This window comes from Eubalaena glacialis, chromosome 16 (assembly GCF_028564815.1).
Source record: "Eubalaena glacialis isolate mEubGla1 chromosome 16, mEubGla1.1.hap2.+ XY, whole genome shotgun sequence".
NCBI lineage: Eukaryota > Metazoa > Chordata > Mammalia > Artiodactyla > Balaenidae > Eubalaena > Eubalaena glacialis.
This window is the reverse complement of record NC_083731.1, coordinates 9,401,924-9,419,344: the sequence shown is the minus strand read 5'-3', so window position 1 is coordinate 9,419,344 and position 17,421 is coordinate 9,401,924. Positions and strand designations below refer to the sequence as shown.

The following is a 17,421-nucleotide window of genomic DNA, read 5'->3' as shown; positions in this document are numbered from 1 at the left end:
ACTAGCTTAATAGTTTAAACTGATACTATTCAGGATGGCAGGACAAGAGTTTTGCAAACTTCTGGCTTTAAGAAACCTTGTTAAAGGCTTCTTAAACATTTGCATGTGGCTTTTCAAAGGCCATCCTCATCTCATGACTAGATTTGATGGGGGACATCAGAATCCCCGCAATGGCAACTGGCATCTCTCCACCACCCCTGAAAAGGACATGCAAATGCGATCATGCTGTCAAAACAGGAGGATATTACAGAATGATGAAACAAAGCATCCTGTAATCAATCATAAAATGATGGACTTGCAAACAGCTGAACACACACAAAAAAAACCACATGCAAAAACAAACACAAAAAGCTATTCAAAACAGAATATCCTCAGCCTTATGTTTAGTTCTCGAGAAATTAGAAAGTGAGAGCATCTGTTTCTATGTATATCTGAATTTGAAAAATGACCCCATGGTACACAGATTTTCTTCAAAGATACTATGATGTTGAAGAAAACCTGGAAAATAATACATGAAAATCACAGCATTCATGTGATCAAGCATGTTAGAATACAGGTGTTTTTGGAAGAGTAGGATTTTGAAAAGAAACATCTACGTGATTATTAGGATTGTGTCATGTATGTTCCTTACTCTGTAGTATATAATTTTAAAAATCACATAATTCTAAGATGTGCATCAGTGAAAAAAATTACTCTTGTGCCTTCATCTGCCCATCATCCAATAAGACTTAGCTGGGCTACTGACCCTTTAAGTACTGAGGACTTTTCCTAGTTTTGCTGCATCATATTTTTGCTTGTCACTGAAAACAGGTAGCACAGAAAAGGAAGGGAACAAAGGCGCGGACAAGGGTAGGGATTCTTAGTTGCCATGAAAACATATAGAGCATTTTAGAGATTGACAGTTTTTCTGCAAAACCTTTATGTTCTGGATCACTTATTTTTAGTAATCCTATATCATAGCAACTATATCTTCTGCACTTGAATTAAGTACATCAGGCAAGGCAGTGAGAAGACCCATAACCCCCGCAAGTCCCTTCACACGTACACAGCGAGAGCCCTTCTCTTTTGTTTTTTGTATTAACAAAAAGATAAGAGAGAACAAACATTGGAGAGGATGTAGAGAAAAGGGGACCTTTGTGCATTGTTGGTGGGAATGTAAAATAGGTGCAGTCCCAGTGGAAAACAGGATGGAGGTGCCTCAAAAAATGAAAAATAGAAATATGATCCATTTGATCCAGGAATCTCACTTCTGGGTATACATGCAAAGGAAATGAAATCAGGATCTCAAAGAGGTATCTGCACCCCCATGTTCACTGAGGCATTATTCACAGTGGCCAAAGCATGGAAACAACCTAAGTGTCCATCAATAGATGAATGGATAAAAAAATATGTGGTGTAGATACACAATGGAATATTATTCAGCCATAAAAGAAAAGGAAACCCTGCCATTTGTGACAACAGAAGTGAACCTGAAGGACATTAGGTTAAGGGCCTAATTTGTCATCACACCTCATGTCTGATAAGAAAGTACAAGTAAAACATGAAATTGTGTTTTTGAGTTCTTATTTAAAGACAAGAAAAACCAAATTGATATCTATTTACATAGTTTCACATTATTTGTTTGTTTGTTTGTTTGTTTTAGAAACCGTAATAACATCGACCGCGTTCTTCTCAGGGGCCAGGATTGACTCATTGAATTTTCACCACAACTTACTTAATAGGAAGCCCATTTTGATGATGAGAAAGTGAAGACACAGAACAATGAATTAATTTGACAAAGAGCATATGACTAATAAGTGCAAAGCTGGGGTTGACATGATCCTGCCCACTTAACTACTAAATTATGTGGCCTGTAAAAATCGAACAATCGAATTAAACCATCTTAAAAACTTAAAATAAAATACAAACTCATCTGTTTTCTTAAACTAGGTTCTCGAAGATTATCTCTAGCTGTGTCTAACCCCCAACCCTGCATACTTGGAGCTGAATCTATAATATAAAGCAATAACATAAAGTTAGAAATGACCAAATTTCTTGAAAATCTCTTCTAAGATCTGCCCTACTTTGCCATTGGCTACATTTCCAATAAATCTCTACCCATAAAACCCTCACCAAAATTATAAATTTAATACTGTATACGTTTAAATTCCTACAGTATCATTTTCACTTTAATTCCCCCGTCTCCACCAACTTCAGCCAAAAGTCAACTCCTGACTTGACACTGATGTCAACAGTGTCAACCCCCTAAGACCAACACCATGCTTGCCTTTTTTATTCCACCTAATGGGTTGCCCAATTCCTACAGATGCTGTCTTCAAAATCTCCTTCACTCTTTTCCCTTTTTCTATTTTCACTGCCAGCAGCAGTTCAGCCCCCAGTAGCCTCTCCTAGGTGGCCTTACAACCTGCAGTATGCCAGTTCCGATCCATCAGATGAGGAAATATGCAGCCACTCTCCAATATCCGCTGAATTACTCACACCCTGCAGCAGTGGGGCCCCATCCTATCTACCCGACCTTGGTTTCTACTGTTCCCACGCCATCCTCAGCGCATAGCCCAACCTGGGTCACTGTGGGCTGCCTACAAAGATCCCATAATCTCCCACCTTTATCCTGTTCCCTTAACCTTACGTGTCTCAAATACATCCACTTCCCTAGAGAGGCTCCCCTGCGCACCTGTGCACACAACCCCACGTGCACGTGTCTTTGCCTAGTTACTCCTTTTTCTTCTTCCCAAGTTTGACTCCATCAGTACTTCCTTTGGGGCACTTGCCTGACACCTCAGAAGAGGTCAGACTCCTCCTTGGAATGCTTTTATGGCAGCATTCTTTACAGGTGTAACATTTTGTAAACATCAAAATGATTTCATTTGGAAATACTATTCATACATTAAAAGATAGAGAAAGCAACACAACCTACATCCATGCACCCACCACTGAGATTAAACGGACGTTAACATTCTGCTCTGTAATTCAGAACTTTAATTCCACATTTATTTGTGCACTTGTATGACTGATGTCTGTCTCCAACCTAGACTGTAAGTTTCATAAGGAAAACTGAAATGTACGCTATTGCTCACCGTGGCGTTTCCTGGGTCTAGATAAATGAGAGCTATGCAGTATATATTTCTTGAATGCATACTGACAAAGGTGTAATTTTCCAGTAATTTCATATTGCAGGTAAAAGTGAAAACTGGAACAACAACATGAAAACTAAGACAGAAATCACGGAAAAGCCTTAAAAATGTCCACAACTTTTGATCAGGTAATTGTACTTTCTGCACTTCTAGCCCAAAAATAAATCCTCAGTGTGGTATAAAGTTTTGTGTAACAACATATGTATATATGACACGAGCATGACTATGTAAAAAATACTATCCATAGAGAAAGTGGGGGAGAATATGCCAAAATGTTAAATCTAACTCTATTTTGATGGTTATTGGAATATTTATCTTTCAATATTTTATTATTTGCAAAATATCCTATCATGATGGCATGCTAATTTTATAATGCAAATGCAGAAATTTTAATAAATCTATTAATGCCTTTGAGAAAGAATGAGTTAAAATAGCATTTTGTACCTACTTGCAAATAATATTGCATACATATATGCAAGTAAACTAAACACCTATTACTGTTGTAGATTAACTGGTTGCCCCAACTTTTCAAGAATTCCACTTAATATTGTCTCTTTGCACATAATCACATGTCCTTAAAACCTTTACTGTGATCCTTATTTATATAATTGGCCATTGTGCAATGTGGCTATTTATAGCTTAAAGTCAGTCTTTCAAATAATTAAAACAAACAAATAAAAAAACGCTTTCTCCCTAAGCCTAAAGTATGCAACCAAATAATCACAGCAAAAACAAAACAAGACAATTTTACTGACAACACAACCACATCAGTTACGTGCAGTCACACAAAGGTACGACTCATCTTCTAGATCTACTGTGAATAGAAGGCTCTAACCCTTCATTTTCTCACTCTCCTTCAATACCAGTCTCAACTTCCGTCTAATATGTGCTGGCCAGATAACTTACATGTATTATTTTATGACTCTGTGAGAGAAAAGTTGACAAAAAAGGACCAAGAAAATCTCACATAACTGCCGGAATGGATAGGACCCAGACTGTGCAGCAATTTAAAGCAACAGCGTCCAAAGTGGAGGGCCTCTCCTGGCCAAGGGGATTGTAGGACAGTGCACTGCAGCGTATGAAGACCCAGTGTTAGAACTTACTATTTTCTTATCTCCAAAAATGAGAAAGAACTTAAGCTTCACTAATACTTAACATGAATTGACATCAGTGTCTTCAGAGTCACGTGTCACATTAGGTCCTTGAAGTACCTGAGGCAGGTGGGGCATCCCATAATGCTGAGGGGCTGGCCCAGTGACCCTGGCTCTCAGTCACTGCTCCCGATGAATGCTTTACAGTATGTTGAAATTTATGTGCTCCTGGTTAAGCGGGCTGATAAGTTATATTATTTAGTTTAACTAAAGTTAGGATAGTGTAGGGGGAAAAAAATCCCAGAGGTAGTATGGATCGAAGGTGATACAAAAAAACAAAAAAGCAAGCAAAAGCTTAACATGAAGAAAATAACAAAGATGACATATCTTCTACATGGATTATGTGGTTAAAAATAAGCATGGAAGTAAGTATCGAAATAATGATAATCTATTCAAATCTCACATGAAGTCAGCCAAAAGATTTAAAAAATGTTTAGAAGACGATCTGAAATACATCTACTGTGATAAGAATGGAACCTCACCCTAAATGAATATTATGTCTTAGGATGTAAAAGAATGGAAATATTGCTTGTGTGAAACAAACTTATATTGAGGTGCATGTTCACATTTTTCTTTAAACTAATGGGATAAGAAGGTTTGGGGACAAAGTGCTACAAAATCAATGATCTTATTTGCAATACCGATATAACCCAAACTCCTACAACTTGGACTCTCAATTAATAATTGAAGGATGAATAAAAATATCTGAAGTCCCACACCTATAGTTTAGTTAGCCATATAAAAAATGCAAAATATTTTCCAACTTACGAAATTGTTAAGAGTTCTTTATTCTCTTTTAAAATACTTATGCATTCAGAATATCTACTCTGCTTAAGAAAATATGAAAACTTAGCCTGTCTTAATTATCCTCTTCCTTTTGTTTTGTCTTTTGTATTTACTGTGCCTGCACATTTTACTAAAAATGTTCTGAGGATGCTCCTTGAGTGAAACTCTAACTATGCTCTCTGATATTAATTAAAATAGAAATAATGAAAGCTAATGTGCATGTATGTCAAGGAAAAAAAAAGATGTTTCATAATATATTAGCCTCAACACTTAGAACTGAAAGGAATGCAAATCAGTCCAGCTGCCTTCAGGTACAGGGGAAAAAATATCCAACATTTTTAATTGAAACAATCACTTTCTCAGAAGTGGGTTCATTTAAATCAATCACTGTCACAAATTATTTTCATAAAATGTGCAGACTGACAAAAGAGAAATCAGGATAACTCATAGAATAATGTATACATAATGTAAATCATTATTTAAATTGAAAAACGTACAATATGGCATGGATTTTTATATGGCAAATACATAAATGTATATACACACATACTAATCTCAGTACTAATTATCACCATAGGTTCTTTTTTCTTAACATCTTTATTGGAATATAATTGCTTTACAATGTTGTTTTAGTTTCTGCAGTATAACAAGTGAATCAGCTATATGTATACATATATCCCCATATCCCTCCCTCTTGCGTCTCTCTCCCACCCTCCCTATCCCACCCCTCTAGGTGGTCACAAAGCACAGAGCTGATCTCCCTGTGCTATGCGGCTGCTTCCCACTAGCTATCTATTTTACATTTGGTAAAGTATATATGTCAGTGTCACTCTCTCACTTCGTCCCAGCTTACCCTTCCCCCTCCCCGTGTCTTCAAGTCCATTCTCTATCTGCGTAGGTTCTTAAATGTCACTCCTCTATTAGCTATGGGAAATCATATATTTTTTTAACAGGGTAAAAAGCAATTTTTGGAATATATATTTTTTGAGGTAGCTCTAATTAGATTTTGGCACTCCTAGTAGCAGAAAATAGTATTGTGAATAATTTATCCAGTCATAAATTATCATATAGTCCAATCATAAAAATAAACCACGCCAAGGAACTCTTCTAAAGAGCTGAAAAAGAGGGTGAGACAAGGGCACTAAGGAAAATGATAAAACTAAAGGTGTGAAAATATGCTATATCTTTCTGTTAATTTCTGAGAATGTCATTCAATTTCCTTCCGGCACTGACCCCATGCTACCTCCAGAGCCCCATCCCTCTGGGAACCTTGTTTCAGCCATTTCAGAATAGTTGCTGAATCCACCACCCCAATCCAATGCATTACCATGTCTATTGAATTTTAACTGCAGATTCTACAGCCTACAATAGCCTCTCCACCTTTGCCTACAAGATCCTTTGCCTGTAGGTATTAGGGATACAATCTGGCCTAAAAATACAGTTCTTGCTCTCAAAGAGCTTGCTGTCTATTGAAGGGAGAAGGAGAGAACCTGTAATATGATTTTATGCCAATTAATCATGAGTTAAATTATTGGGTTTACATGTCTATCTGCCTGAAAATAGATTATAAATCTTTTGATAATTTGCATCATTATTATTCAAAATAGACTGTCACTATGCTTTACAGAGAACAGCTGCTCGACAAATATTTATTGAACTGAATTCACCTTCTGTTTGTTTTTTAAATCTATACATAAGCTTTAAATGGAATTAAAAGCAAAATGCATTTTTGTATCTTATTTAAGAATTAGAAGAGCAGAGTATACTTGAGATAAAGATAAATGTGGGTTTAGAAAGGGAAAAATTTTAAACTTATTTTCCAAAAATTATTTTGGCCAAAAAATTCCCTCTAGGTAAAATATATTAAGAAAACAACAGTGGGTAAAGCCTCTTCCTGGGGAAATGTCTGAGAAGATCATTAACAGGAAGGCAAGCAGTGAAGATCTTGTTTAATATTTGACCCTAAGCTTCAAGGAGCAGACAGACCTTGAGCAGACCTAGGTATCTTGGGATTCCTGGTGCAGCACTGAACTTTTCAAATATTCAGGGTCTATAAGCTCCGGAAAGAAGCCTATCTTTGAAACTCACTTAGAAAAGCACCCCATTGCAACGTTATTCAAAATCTTAGCAATATAGTTGCAGTAAGCACATATTACTAAACATGTTAAATTACCAGAATATTCCATGCTCACTCAGCCAGTGTCTAAATATTTAATAACAACCTTCTTTCTATTTCTTATTACAGGATTATTTTTAATTAAGAAAACCACCATGGCAAAAACTGCTGCAGACCTCCTTTGGAATGACAGATTCTGAAAGCAAACTGTAGCATCTTGAAACACTCACAGGTTCTTTTTTTTATTTATTTAATTTTATTTATTTATTTATTTACACAGCATGTTCTTATTAGTTATCTATTTTATGCATATTAGTGTAAACATGTCAATCCCAATCTCCCAATTCATACCACCACCACCACCACCCCTGCCGCTTTCCCCCCTTGGTGTCCGTACGTTTGTTCTCTACTTCTGTGTCTCAATTTCTGCCCTGCAAACCGGTTCATCTGTACCATTTTTCTAGGTTCCACATATATGCATTAATATACGATATTTGTTTTTTTCTTTCTGACTTAACTTTACTCTGTATGACAGTCTATAGGTCCATCCACGTCTCTACAAATGACCCAGTTTCGTCCCTTTTTATGACTAATATTCCATTGTATATATGTACGACATCTTCTTTATCCATTCGTCTGTTGATAGGCATTTAGGTTGCTTCCATGACCTGGCTATTGTAAATAGTGCTGCAATGAACATTGTGGTGCATGTGTCTTTTTGAATATGGTTTTCTCTGGGTATATGCCCAGTAGTGGGATTGCTGGGTCATATGGTAATTCTATTTTTAGTTCTTTAAGGAACCTCCATACTGTTCTCCATAGTGGCTGTATCAATTTACATTCCCACCAACGGTGCAAGAGGGTTCCCTTTTCTCCACACCCTCGCCAGCATTTCTTGTTTGTAGATTTTCTGATGAGGCCAATTCTAATTCTATCACCTCACTGGTGATATGTGCCACTGTGCCAGAAACTACCTCTGAAGGGTACACATTCCAAGTTCAGGATGGCACTGCTGGGACCTTCAACTTTTAGATTGTACATCTGAGGCATAAAGTTGTTTGTTGTGTACTATGCTTGGTAGAAGTTTCTGGCACATTCTATCTAATTCTATCACCTCACTGGTGTGAGGTGATACCTAATTGTAGTTCTGAATTGCATTTCTCTTATAATTAGTGATGCTGAGCAGCTTTTCATGTGCCTCTTGGCCATCTGTATGTCTTCTTTGGAGAAATGTCTATTTAGGTCTTCTGCCCATTTTTTGATTGGGTTGTTTGTTTTTTTAATATTGAGCTGCATGAGCTGTTTATATATTTTGGAGATTAATCCTTTGTCCATTGATTTGTTTGGAAATATTTTCTCCTATTCTGAGGGTTGCCTTCGTCTTGTTCATGGTTTCTTTTGCTGTGCAAAAGCTTTTAAGTTTCAATAGGTCCATTTCTTTATTTTTGTTTTTATTTCCATTACACTAGGAAGTGGGTCAGAAAGAATCTTGCTGTGATTTATGTCAAAGAGTGCTCTTCCTGTGTTTTCCTCTAAGAGTTTTATAGTGTCTGGTCTTACATTTAAGTCTTTAATCCATTTGGAGTTTATTTTTGTGTATGGTGTTAGGGAGTGTTCTAATTTCATTCTTTTACATGCAGCTGTCCAGTTTTCCCAGCACCACTTATTGAAGAGGCTGTCTTTTCTCCATTGTATATCCTTGCCTCCTTTGTCATAGATTAGTTGACCATAGGTGCATGGGTTTATCTCTAGGCTTTCTATCCTGTTCCATTGATCTATATTTCTCTTTTTGTGCCACTACCATATTGTCTTGATTACTGTAGCTTTGTAGTATAGTCTGAAGTCAGGGAGCCTGATTCCTCCAGCTCTGTTTTTCTTTCTCAAGATTGCTTTGGCTATTCGGGGTCTTTTGTGTTTCCATACAAATTGTGAAATTTTTTGTTCTAGTTCTGTGAAAAATGCCATTGGTAGTTTGACAGGGATTGCATTGAATCTGTAGATTGCTTTGGGTAGTATAGTCATTTTCACAATATTGATTCTTCCAATCCAAGAACATGGTATATCTCTCCATCTATTTGTATCATCTTTAATTTCTTTCATCAGTGTCTTATAATTTTCTGCATAGAGGTCTTTTGTCTCCTTAGGTAGGTTTATTCTTAGATATTTTATTCTTTTTGTTGCAATGGTAAATAGGAATGTTTCCTTAATTTCACTTTCAGATTTTTTCATCATTAGTGTATAGGAATGCAAGAGATTCCTGTGCATTAATTTTGTATCCTGCAACTTTACCAAATTCATTGATTAGCTCTAGTAATTTTCTGGTGGCATCTTTAGGATTCTCTATGTATAGTATCATGTCATCTGCAAACAGTGACACTTTTACTTCTTTTCCAATTTGTATTCTTTTATTTCTTTTTCTTCTCTGATTGTCGTGTCTAGGGCTTCCATAACTATGTTGAATAATAGTGGCGAGAGTGGACATCCTTGTTTTGTTCTTGATCTTAGAGGAAATGCTTTCAGTTATTCACCATTGAGAGCGATGTTTGCTGAGGGTTTGTCATATATGGCCATTATTATGTTGAGGTAGGTTCCCTCTATGCCAACTTTCTGGAGAGTTTTTATCATAAATGGGTGTTGAATTTTGTCAAAAGCTTTTTCTGCATCTATTGAGATGATCATATGGTTTTTATTCTTCAATTTGTTAATATGGCGTATTACATTGATAGATTTGTGTATATTGAAGAATCCTTGCATCCCTGGGATAAGTCCCACTTGATCATGGTGTATGATCCTTGTAATGTGTTGTTGGATTCTGTTTGCTAGTATTTTGCTGAGGATTTTTGCATCTATATTCACCAGTTATATTGGTCTGTAATTTTCTTTTTTTGTAGTATCTCTGTCTGGTTTTGGTATCAGGGTGATGGTGGCCTCATAGAATGAGTTTGGGAGTGTTTCTTCTCTGCAATTTTTTGGAAGAGTTTGAGAAGGATGAGTGTTAGCTATTCTCTAAATATTTGATAGAATTCACCTGTGAAGCCATCTGGTCCTGGATTTTTGTTTGCTGGAAGATTTTTAATCACAGTTTCAATTTCATTACTTGTGATTTGTCTGTTCATATTCTCTGTTTCTTCCTGGTTCAGTCCTGGAAGGTTATACCTTTCTAAGAATTTGTCCATTTCTTCCAGGCTGTCCATTTTATTGGCATAGAGTTGCTTGTAGTAGTCTCTTCGGATGCTTTGTATTTTTGTGGTGTCCATTGTAACTTCTCCTTTTTCATTTCTAATTTTATTGATTTGAGTCCTCTCCCTCTTTTTCTTGATGAGTCTGGCTAAAGGTTTATCAGTTTTGTTTATCTTCTCAAAGAACGAGCTTTTAGATTTATTGATCTTTGTTAACGTTTTCTTTGTTTCTACTTCATTTATTTCTGCTCTGATCTTCATGATTTATTTCCTTCTACTAACTTTGGGTTTTGTTTGTTCTTCTTTCTCTAGTTCTTTTAGGTGTAAGGTTAGATTGTTTATTTGATATTTTTCTTATTTCTTGCGGTTGTATTGTATTGCTATAAACTTCCCTCTTAGAACTCCTTTTGCTTCATCCCATAGGTTTTGGATCAACATGTTTTCATTGTCATTTGTCTCTAGGTAGTTTTTGATTTCCTCTTTGATTTCTTCAGTGATCTCTTGGTTATTTAGTAGCGTATTGTTTAGCCGCCATGTGTTTGTGTTTTTTATGGTTTTTTCCCTGTAATTTATTTCTAATTTCATAGCACTGTGGTCGGAAAAGATGCTTGATATGATTTCAATTTTCTTAAATTTACCGAGGCTTGATCTGTGATCCAAGATGTGATCTATCCTGGAGAATGTTCCATGTGCACTTGAGAAGAAAGTGTAATCTGTTGTTTTCGGATGGTATGTCCTATAAATATCAATTAAATCTATCTGGTCTATTGTGTCATTTAAAGCTTGTGTTTCCTTATTAATTTTCTGTCTGGATGATCTGTCCATTGGTGTAACTGAGGTGTTAAAGTCCCTCACTATTATTGTATTACTGTTGACGTCCTCTTTTATAGCCATTAGCATTTGCCTTATGTATTGAGGTGTCCCTATGTTGGGTGCATATATATTTATAATTGTTATATCTTCTTCTTGGATTGATCCCTTGATCATTATGTAGTGTCCTTCCTTGTCTCTTGTAACATTCTTTATTTTAAAGTCTACTTTATCTGATTTGAGTATTGCTGCTCCAGCTTTCTTTCGATTTCCATTTGCATGGAATATCTTTTTCCATCCCCTCACTTTCAGTCTGTATGTGTCCCTAGGTCTCAAGTGGGACTCTTGTAGACAGCATATAGATGGGTCTTGTTTTTGTATCCATTCAGCAAGCCTGTGTCTTTTGGTTGGAGCATTTAATCCATTCACGTTTAAGGTGATTATTGATAAGTATGTTCCTATTACCATTTTCTTAATTGTTTTTGTAGGTCCTTTTCTTCTCTTGTGTTTCCCACTTAGAAAAGTTCCTTTAGCATTTGTTGTAGAGCTGGCTTGGTGGTGCTGAATTCTCTTAGCTTTTGCTTGTCTGTAAAGCTTGTGATTTCTCCATCGAATCTTGGTTGTAATCCTGGTTGTAGGTTCTTGCCTTTCATCACTTTAAATATGTCATGCCACTCCCTTCTGGCTTGTAGAGTTTCTGCTGAGAAATCAGCTGTCAAACTTACGGGAGTTCCTTTGTATATTATTTGTCGTTTTTCCATTGTTACTTTCAATAATTTTTCTATGTCTTTAATTTTTGTCAGTTTGATTACTATGTGTCTCGGCGTGTTTCTCCTTGGGTTCATCCTGCGTGGGACTCTCTGCACTTCCTGGACTTGGGTGGTTGTTTCCTTTCCCATGTTAGGGAGGTTTTCTACTATAATCTCTTCAAATATTTTCTCAGGTCCTTTCTCTCTATCTTCTCCTTCTGGGACCCCTATAATGTGAATGTTGGTGCATTTAATGTTGTCCCAGAGGTCTCTTAGGCTGTCTTCTTTTCGTTCTTTTTTCTTTATTCTGTTCTGCAGCAGTGAATTCCACCATTCTGTCTTCCAGGTCACTTATCCGTTCTTCTACCTCAGTTATTCTGCTATTGATTCCTTCTAGTGTAGTTTTCATTTCAGCTATTGTAGTGTTCATCTCTGTTTGTTTGTTCTTTAATTCTTCTAGGTCTTTGTTAAACATTTCTTGCATCTTCTTGATCTTTGCCTCCATTCTTTTTCCAAGGTCCTGGATAATCCTCACTATCATTATTCTGAATTCTTTTTCTGGAAGGTTGCCTATCTCCACTTCATTTAGTTGTTTATCTGGGGTTTTATCTTGTTCCTTCATCTGGTACATAGCCCTCTGCCTTTTTTTTTTTTTTTTTTGGTCTATCTTTCTTTGAATGTGGCTTTTGTTCCACAGGCTGCAGAATTGTAGTTCTTCTTGCTTCTGCTGTCTGCCCTCTGGTGGATCTGAAACACTCACAAGTTCTATGTTTAACTTATGATACCTTGTTACAGTAAAGACACACACACACACATACACACACACACCCCCCAGATAGCATAGAGTGAAGAAAAAGTTTTCATTTCACCATATAATGTGGCCAAAATCACACTGCTTAATTTTTTTTTTTTTTAAAGATTTATTTATTGATTGATTGATTGCTATGTTAGGTCTTCGTTTCTGTGCTAGGGCGTTCTGTAGTTGCGGCAAGCGGGGGCCACTCTTCATCGCGGTGCGCAGGCCTCTCACTATTGTGGCCTCTCTTTTTGCAGAGCACAGGCTCCAGACGCGCAGGCTCAGTAGTTGTGGCTCACGGGCTTAGTTGCTCCGCGGCATGTGGGATCTTCCCAGACCAGGACGCGAACCCGTGTCCCCCTGCATTAGCAGGCAGATTCTCAACCACTGCGCCACCAGGGAAGCCCACACGGCTTAATTTTACCAGGCAATCCTTTCACTTTCTGCTGCTCAACACAGAAGCCACTTTATACTTATTATAATACAAAATATAATGGCATATTATAAATATTAATCATGCTTCTCACTATGTTCTTCATAAAGTTTGAGACTAATCAAATGTAACTGAATGGCTTAAGGAACAAAGGCCCAAGAGTATTATTAACATTTGCTAACATTTTGTAGTCAAACACCATAATGAGCAAATTTCAATGCTGGAAATATGACTGAAAAATAATGTGAATGCTATATGAACCATATACCACAATCTGAGAGAGCTTAATAATTATGCAGACTTTCTTTAAACGCTGAAATGACTTCTACTTCTGACCAGGATAGAGTAATGAGGACCATTCATACTCTCTCACATGAAACAACAAAAAATTGACAAATTAAACTTTGCAAGACACCGGACACCAAGAAATGAAAGGCAGAGGTCTCTGGAAGATGGGAAAGAAATAAGATGAGCTCTACTATTGCCTGACTTTAAAGGCTGAGAGATATTCCAGGACACAGTGAAGGAAGGGGAGCCCAGTGGATTCTCTAAATTGAGATGGAGCTGAGTCCAGGGAGAGGAGAGAGCTACAGAGAGAGAAAAGTTCTAAGATCTACAGAGGGTCCCCTCGAGTATTCAGCTGAGCACTAATGAAAGATTGCATATGAGGAAACCACTCAAGACTGGGGAAAATCATCTGCGAGGAACAGAGGTAACAGTGCCTCAAACACACACACACAAGTATGGGCACGGTGCCTATTCCCACTAGTCAGACTGGAAAAATTCATTATTCATGGGGCATTGAGCAGAGTATAAATAAGCATCTTGCCTTAGTATGGGGGGGAAGGGATTAGCTTAGTTTGAGCAATGCTTCAGTCTCACCTAACAAATTCTGAAAGCAAGAGCATATTGTTTTCAAGTAACTTAACTGCATCCCAGAATAAGCTCAAGAACATTTATAGGAATACAAAAAATATCTAACATCCAAAAATGTAAAGTGAAAAATATTTGGAATTCAATAAGAAAATTACGAGGCATGCAAAACAGCAGGGAGATATGATCCATAACGATGGGAAGAATCAATAAGTCAAAACTGACCTAGAGCTGCTGGCCCAGATGTTGGAATACCAGACAGGGACATGCAAACAGCCCTTAAAACTGTATACATTCCATACATTCAAAAGTTAAGTGCAGACACAGACAATATAAAGCCAGCCCGAAACAAACTTCTATAGGTGAAAACCACAGTTTATGAAATGAAAAAAATACATGGAATGAGATTAATGACAAGTTAGATTAACTGCAGAAAAAGAGTGGTGAACTTGAAGACACAGCAATAGAAATGATTCCAAATGAAACCCACAGAGAAAACAATTCTTAAAAAAAAAAATTAACAGAGCCTCAGTGGGCTGTGGGATAACTTTAAATGACTGGATATATGTCTAATTGGAGACTCCAGCGGAGAGTGTCAAGAGGGCAAGAAAGAAAAAATATTTGAAGAAATAATGGCTGGAAAATTTCCAAATTGGTGAAAACAATAAAACCAAAGATCCAAACAGCTTAACTCCAAAGACCGGAAACATAAAGAAAACTACACCAGGACACATCATATTGAAAGTACTTAAAACCAGTGATAAAGAGATAATCTCTTTTTTTCCCCCCCAGATCTGTGACTGCTTGGAGAGTGGTAAAGGGACCGGGAGAAGCAGAAGGTCGGCAGTACAAAGGGGCATAAGGAAACTTCTGGGGTGACAGACATATTGATAATGTTGAGTATGATGATGGCTGCATATATTAAAACTTGTAAAACTGTACACTTTAAATATACACAAATTATTTTATTATCTTTTATACCTTAGCAGAGCTATTAAAAATTAAAGTAAAAGGATAGAAAACAATATACCATGCTAGCAATAATCAAATGATATTAATAAAGGACAAAATAAATTTCAGGGCAAACAGTCTTACAATGTATAAGGAGGGATCATTTCCTAATGATAAATAAGTCAATTTACTAAGAATCCATAATGATCCTGGATGTTTCTGCATCTACTGACAGAGCTTCAAATACATGAAGCAAAAACCAGTGGGACTTGAGGAAGAAATAGAAACATCTAAAATTATAGTCAGAAATTTCAACTCTCTTCTCAAAATATATATATAACAAATAGACAGAAAATCTATTTTCTGAAAAAGAGAAAAAGTAGGAAAAAAGTCTAAGGCTTAGAGTATTATATGTTAACTTTAACACACTCAGTTAAAGCACTAGAAAGTATGATTCACTTCTCCTTCCAGAAACTAGAAATGGGATTCCCTAAATTTAAGGGATCTGAAAAACAACTACTATTTGACTCAAGGACTTTTTACAGCCAGTCAAACCTATAGCAGGTCATATTGAGTTGCTCTCCAGTCGTCCTTACATTATCAGAAGTTGAGACTTAGCAGAACAAAAGCTATGATATTAAAGAATCAAGGGCACCTGTTGAAATTAAAGTGCACTATTGTTTAATAAAATTCAGCATCCAAAGCCCTTCAGTGAAAGTTAACATTGGAGTCGGGATGCATCCTATTGCACGAACCATGAAAACAAGAATCAGAGCAGATGTGTAGTTTTATTAGCTTTCTTATGAGAAAGTGTAGAGCCGTAAACTGGGAACCTTGCCTGAAATGAGGTGTTTTCCATGTTTTAGCACACATTTGCTTTAGAGCCAGGAAACACTTCCCTAAATGTGTTATGCCAAGGCAGTAATCAGGACAGTGGGCAAATTTTTAAAATAACTGCAGGTAACAAGGACCGGTCAATACATTCTCCAGGGCTGAGGCTCATACTTTTGAACAGTGTTTCAGAGCAGGTATATAAAACCCACTTTGCCCGTTCACATCCAGAACTACGGGGAGACCTCCACCCAATGGGTAGAACTGTAAGAACAGATGAAAATGGTACTGTTAAATACTTTGTTTACTTCTATTTAAGGAAGATGCAAATATCGGAGGTCTGCTTCCTTTTAAAGTTTCTGTCTCAGACTTTGTCTCCCAGCTGTTTCTACGAGGAGATGAGCCTTGTAAAAACCCTTTTGTTAACAATGTCAGTCCTCCAGAAACTCCAGAGAAGCAGGGTAAGAGGCAGGAAGGGAAGGCATTCAGAGGTACTTATTCATAATAAGTCGACATTGTCTTCTTCAACTACAGAGGGAAAACATTTAAGCCAGTGGTTATGAAAATAAATTAAAACACACACACACACAACCTCCTGGAAGTCAATGTGGAAGTTCCATGAAGGATGATGTAGAATTTGGTCTGGAACTTAGAGTTCAATTGTGACCAGATCTATATACACTGAAAACCCAAACCTTCTGCATATTTTATCACAAGAAGTGGTGCCTCTCCACCATTTTTAATTAAGGTTTAAAATGAATGGCAGTTTATAACAACTTTTTCAAAGAATCCTTAACGGCACATCAGCCACTAAAATTTGAGAATATAGCTACAGGAATATATCATTTCACATGGGAAAATAAGAGGAGAAATCCTTCCTATGTTCTGTTTAAGAGTATTTTCAAAAGCCAAGATATTTAGCCAGCATTTCTTGAACATGGACTCTGCCCCAGACTCTTTGCTGAGCTGAGAGGAACCTATAGCCAAAGCAGATTACTGTCAATTATCCCCAGCATCGGTAAGCCAACATATGATGTGAGTCCTGAAATAATGAGGCTGCAGGAACAGAGAGGTTATTCCAACACCAATTATAACAATAGTAAGAATAACAACTATCATTTTCTGAGCATATACTTTGGGCCAGGAGCTACTCTACATGCTTTACCTATACTACCTCATTTAATCTCATGGCAACTTTTTGAGGTAGGTGGCATTCTTAGTCTCACTTTACACAAGAGGAAACTGAGGCACAGAGTGGTATGTGACTTGCCCAAGAGAACACAACAAGGAAATGATGGAGCTGGTACTGAAACCACTGGAGTCTGGCCTCCTAGCCTGTCCCTGTACACTGAGCCCTGCTCTGGTTGAGGACCCAAGTGTACTCAGACCACACAGAGGTCACAATGACTTGCTGAAGGCACACAATGAGGGGACACTGATGGCTTAGAGGACAGTGATTGACACAGTGAACAAAGAATGTTTAATCTGAAAAAGGCAAAAATCAGTCATTTTCCAATATCTGTCAATCTGTCATGAAAACAGTGAAATTTATTTGGAAGACAGAAGTAGGACAAATAAGTAGAGGGAAGCCCAGATTGAATGCCCTTAAATA

The 17,421-nt window shown here is 37.0% G+C and overlaps 1 protein-coding gene across 3 annotated transcripts in view; it reads right to left on the bottom strand.

The window, feature by feature from the left end:
- Positions 1 to 17,421, bottom strand: part of FGF14 (fibroblast growth factor 14) — a 621,633-nt gene that overhangs the window by 130,856 nt on the left and 473,356 nt on the right. The gene's annotated exons all lie outside the window — the stretch shown is intronic.